The 5,462-nt window shown below is 24.6% G+C and overlaps 1 protein-coding gene across 1 annotated transcript in view; it reads left to right on the forward strand.

The window, feature by feature from the left end:
* The window catches only part of LOC117174143 (serine/threonine-protein kinase mTOR), a 40,495-nt gene that overhangs the window by 30,934 nt on the left and 4,099 nt on the right, over positions 1 to 5,462 (forward strand). The window lies entirely within an intron of this gene.

A 5,462-nucleotide genomic window follows, 5' to 3' on the forward strand; every position in this document is an offset into this window, starting at 1 on the left:
AAAAGGGGATGAATTATCAACAAAATAATTATTTTTTCAACCAAATAATAGAATTTTTATCCAAAAGAGATCATTTTTAATCAAAACAGTTGCATTTTTAACCAAAAATATGATTTTTCAACAAATTAGATAAATTTCCAAAAAAGTAGTTGAATTTTTAATAAAACAGTACATTTTTTACACAAAACAGTTCAATTTTCCATAAAATAGTAAAATTTTTATTAAAATTAGTTGAATTATCAACCAAAGAGAAAATTTTGCAACAAAAAAGTTGAATTTTCATTTTAAAAAACAAACGATTTTTTAACAAAACAATTAAATTTTCAACAAAATAATCAAATTTTGAATCAAAAGAAATGCCATTTCAATAAAAAATAATCAACTTTCAAGTAAAACAAAAGACTTCTTTTCAATCCAAAAGGACGAATTTTCAACAAAGCAGTTTAATTTTTAAGCAAACTTGATTCTTAGAACAAAATATCCAATTTGTAATACTTACTTTGTTTTTTATTAACGAAGAAAAGAAGTTGAAATTTCTACCAAAAGAGGTTAATTTTCAAACCAAAAAGACGAATATTTAACTAATAGGATTAATTTTATACCAAAAAAGTAAAATTTTCTAAAAAAAAACACATGAATTTAAAAAAAAAAAAAAAAAACAGTTGAATTTTCAACAAAAAAAAAGGATAAATTTTCAAACAATAATGGTACTTAAATTATCATTAAAAATATTCTCAACAACATAAACACGAATTTTCAACAAAATAGTTAAATTTTTTAACCAAAGAGATAAAGTCTAAACCGAAAAAAAATATTTTCCACAAAGTAGTTTCATTTTTAACCAAGCAATTGAATTTTCAATTAAAAAAAGAGCAATTTTCAATAAAGTAATTAAACTTTCGACCAAAAAGATGAACTTTTAATAACATTAACAGTCATCAACAAGAAAAAAATGAATTTTCAAGAATAGGGTTTAACATTCTACCAAAGAGACCATTTTTATAAGAGAAAATTGATTTTTTAACCAAGAAGATTAGTCTTCTACGAAAAAAGATGAATCATGAATAAATTGCGTGAATTTTGAACAAATCACTTTGATTTTCAACTAAAAAAGTTCTTTTTCAACCAAAACGATGCATTTTTAGTTAAAATTAGAAATATTCAACTCGAATAGTTAAATTTTCAACCAAAAATGACGAATTTTTTACAAAACAGTTGAATTTTCAACCAGAAAACATGATTTTTCCACAAAAAAGTTTATTTTCTACCAAAATGATTGAATTTTTAACTCAAAAAGATGAATTTTTAACAAAACAGTAGAATTTTCAATTCGAAAATATAAATTTTTAATATAAAAATTAATATAAGTGATGGAAAAGTGTCGAAATCCAAGATTGTTTATGTCCGGAACGAATGATGAAATAGAGGATTAAGTAAAAAATAAAAATAATCCACATGATTTTTTTAACTTAGTTGAATATTTAACCAGAAAAAGGTTTTTTAGACAAGAAAAAAAATGAGAACCAAATTATTGAATTTTCAACTAAAAAAATTAATTTTCAACTAAGAAAGAATATAATTTTCCAGAAAATATTTATATGTTTAACTAGAAATGAATCTTCAAAACAAAAAAATTAATTTGGGGCAAATAAGTAGAATCCTCAACTAAAACAGACTAAATTTATGCCAAAAAGGTTGAATTTTGAAATTAAAAAGATTAACTGTCACAAAATAATAAATAAAATATTTTCATTTAAAACATTAATTGAATTGAATTTTTGAATTGATTAGTTGAATTTTCAACAAAAAGTTTTTTTTTTACAAAAATTGTTAAATTCTTCACACAAAAAGATGATTTTCCAACAAAATAGTTGAATATTCAACCCGAAAATATGAATTTTTAACAAAAAAATTAATATAAGTAACGGAAAAGGTGTCCAAATCCAAGCTTTTTTCCGTCCTGGAACGAATGAAGTCTGAGTAAAAAATAAAATTATTCCTTTTTCTAATTTTCAAAAAAAAAGTTAATTGCAACGAATCAAGATTTATTTTTGAATTAGTTATATATTTAACCAAATAGGTTTTTTAGACAAGAAAGAAAAAATTTGAAGCAAATTCTTGCAATTGCAAACCAAAAAAGACGAATTGTTTACAAAACAGTTGAACTTTCAACTAAAAAATATCAATTTTCACCAGAAACATCATTTTTCAACCAAAAGGATTAATTTTCTACCAAAATTGATGAATTTTTAAACCACCAAGATTAATTGTCACAAAAAAGTTCAATTTTCATAAAAAAAGAGAATTTTGTTACAAAAAAGTTGAATTTCCAACCCAAAAATATCCATTTTCATCAAAAAGATAAATTTTCAACGAAAAAGATTTCAACCAGGAAATATTATTTTTAACGAAAAAGTTGATTTCATACAAAAATTGTTCTATATTTTCACGCAAAAAGATGATATTTCAACCAGAAAATATAAAATTTTAAACAGAAAATTAATATAAGAGAAGGAAAAGGTGCCGAAATCCAAGCTTTTTGACGACTGGGAACGAAAGAGGATTGAGTGCAAAATAAAAATATTTCTTTTTTCATTTATCAAACAGCTACATATTAAAATTCTATATAAAAATAGTACAACTTTCAGCCCAAAGAGACGAATTTTCCACAAGACAGTTGAATTTCTAACCAAAAAATAAACAACTGCAAAAAAAGAAATAAAAATACAAGGAAAATAAATTACTGACAAGAATATTATATCAGGATGATCACAATACTTCAATTTCAAGATTATCTAATTTTTCGCAGACCTACTTTTTATTTTCCCTGACCATTAATTTTCATGGGCCTAAATCTTAATCTTGTAATATTCTCAATATAGAATCTTTAAAAAAAGAAAAAAAAACAATTTCAAATTAAATTACAAAAATTTCCTCGACTTTTTCAGGATTTTTTCAAAATCCCAGACTTTTATCTGGTTTCCACGTTTTCTCTGACCCATTTTTTATTTTCCTTCACCATTATTATTCCAAGACCATCATTTTAACCATGTAATATTTTTAACATATAATCTTTGATAAACAAAATAAAACAATTTCCCTTACTTTTTAACGATTTTTAAAAAAAATTCCCGACTTTTTTCTGGTTTCCAGGTTTTCTCTGACCCATTTTTTATTTTCCACGACTATTAATATTCAACGGCCTAAATCTTAATCTCGTAAAGTTTTCAACATAGAAAATTTTTCAAAACAGAAAAAAAAACATTTTCAAATTAAATTACAAAAATTTCCTCTACTTTTTCAGGATTTTTTCGAAAACCCTCGATTTTCGCCTGACTTTCATTTTTTATTTTCCCTGACCATTAATATTCAACGGCCTTAATCTTAATCTCGTAAAATTTTCAACATAGAATATTTCAAAACAGAAAAAAAAATTTCAAATTAAATCACAAAAATTTTGACTTTTTCAGCACTTTTACAAAACCCCTGATTTTTTCCTTGTTTCCAGGTATTCTCTGACCCATTTTTTATTTTCCTTCACCATTATTATTCAAAGACCGTAATTTTAATTTTGTAATATTTTTAACATATAATCTTTGATAAACAAAATAAAACAATTTCCCTGACTTTTTTAGGATTTTTTTCAAAATCCCCGACTTTTTTTGGTTTCCAGGTTTTCTCTGACCCATTTTTTTATTTTCCACGACCATTAATATTCATGGGCCTAAATCTTAATCTTGTAATATTCTCAACATAGAATCTTTAAAAAAAGAAAAAAAAACAATTTTAAATTAAATTACAAAAATTTCCTCGACTTTTTCAGGATTTTTTCAAAATCCCAGACTTTTTTCTGGTTTCCACGTTTTCTCTGACCCATTTTTTATTTTCCTTCACCATTATTATTCCAAGACCATCATTTTAACCTTGTAATATTTTTAACATATAATCTTCGATAAACAAAATAAAACAATTTCCCTTACTTTTTTACGATTTTTTTCAAAATTCCCGACTTTTTTCTGGTCCCCAGGTTTTCTCTGACCCATTTTTTATTTTCCACGACCATTAATATTCAACGGCCTAAATCTTAATCTCGTCATATATTAAGCATAGAATCTTTCAAAAAAGAAAAAAAAACAATTTCAAATTAAATTACAAAAATTTTCTCTACTTTTTCAGGATTTTTTCAAAACCCCCGATTTTTCTCTGGTTTCCATTTTTTATTTTCCTTGAACATTAATACTCAACGGCCTAAATCTTAATGTCGTAACATTTTCAGCATAGAATCTTTAAAAAAAAAGAAAAAAAATAATTTCAAATTAAATTACAAAAATTTCCTCGACTTTTTCAGGATTTTTTCAAAATCCCCGACTTTTATCTAGTTTCCACGTTTTCTCTGACCCATTTTTAATTTTCCTTCATCATTATTATTCCAAGACTCTAATTTTAATCTTGTAATATTTTTAACATATAATCTTTGATAAACAAAATAAAACAATTTCCCTCGCTTTTTTAGGATTTTTTTCAACATTCCTGAGTTTTTTCTGCTTTCCAAGTTTTCTCTGACACATTTTTTATTTTCCCTAACCATTAATATTCATCGGCCTGAATTTTTTTTTTTTAATTTCCATGATTTTGTCAGGTTTTTTTTTCAAAATCCATAACTCTTCCTTGGTTTCAAGGTTACCTCTGACCCATTTTTTTATTTTCCTTTACCATTATTATTCAAAGACCGTAATTTTAATTTTGTAATATTTTCAATAAAGAAGGTTTCTTCTGACCCATTTTTTTCCTTTACCATTATTATTCAAAGACCATAATTTTAATCTTGTAACATTATCAACATAGAATCTTTTGTTAGCAAAATAAAACAATTTCAAATTCAGATTTAAAAAATATCCCCGACATTTTAGGATTTTTTTTTTAAATCCCCGACATTTTTCTGATTTCCAAGTTTTCCCTGCCCATTAATATTCAAGGCCCTAAATATTAATCCCGTAATATTTTCAACATAGAATCTTTCATGAAAGAAAAAAACCAATTTCAAATTAAATTACCAATTTTTCCTCGACTTTTTCAGGATTTTTTCAAAATTACCTACTTTTCTCTGGTTTCCAGGTTTTCTCTGATCCATTTTTTATTTTCCTTTACCATTATTATTCAAAGACCACAATTTTAATCTTTTAATATGTTCAACATATAATCTTGGATAATCGAAATCAAACAATTTCCCTGTGTTCTTAAGAATTTTTTTCAAAATCCACAACTTTTCCCTGGTTTCCAGTTTCTCTCTGACCCATTTTTTATTTTCCTTTACCATTATGATTCAAAGACCATAATTTTAATCTTGTAACATTTTCATCATAGAATTTTTCAAAAACGAAATAAAACATTTTTAAATTAAAACAAAAAAAAATATCCCGTACTTTTTCAGGATTTTTTTCAAAATCTCCGACTTTTCCCTA

The sequence above is a fragment of the Belonocnema kinseyi genome, chromosome 6, assembly GCF_010883055.1.
Source record: "Belonocnema kinseyi isolate 2016_QV_RU_SX_M_011 chromosome 6, B_treatae_v1, whole genome shotgun sequence".
Lineage (NCBI taxonomy): Eukaryota > Metazoa > Arthropoda > Insecta > Hymenoptera > Cynipidae > Belonocnema > Belonocnema kinseyi.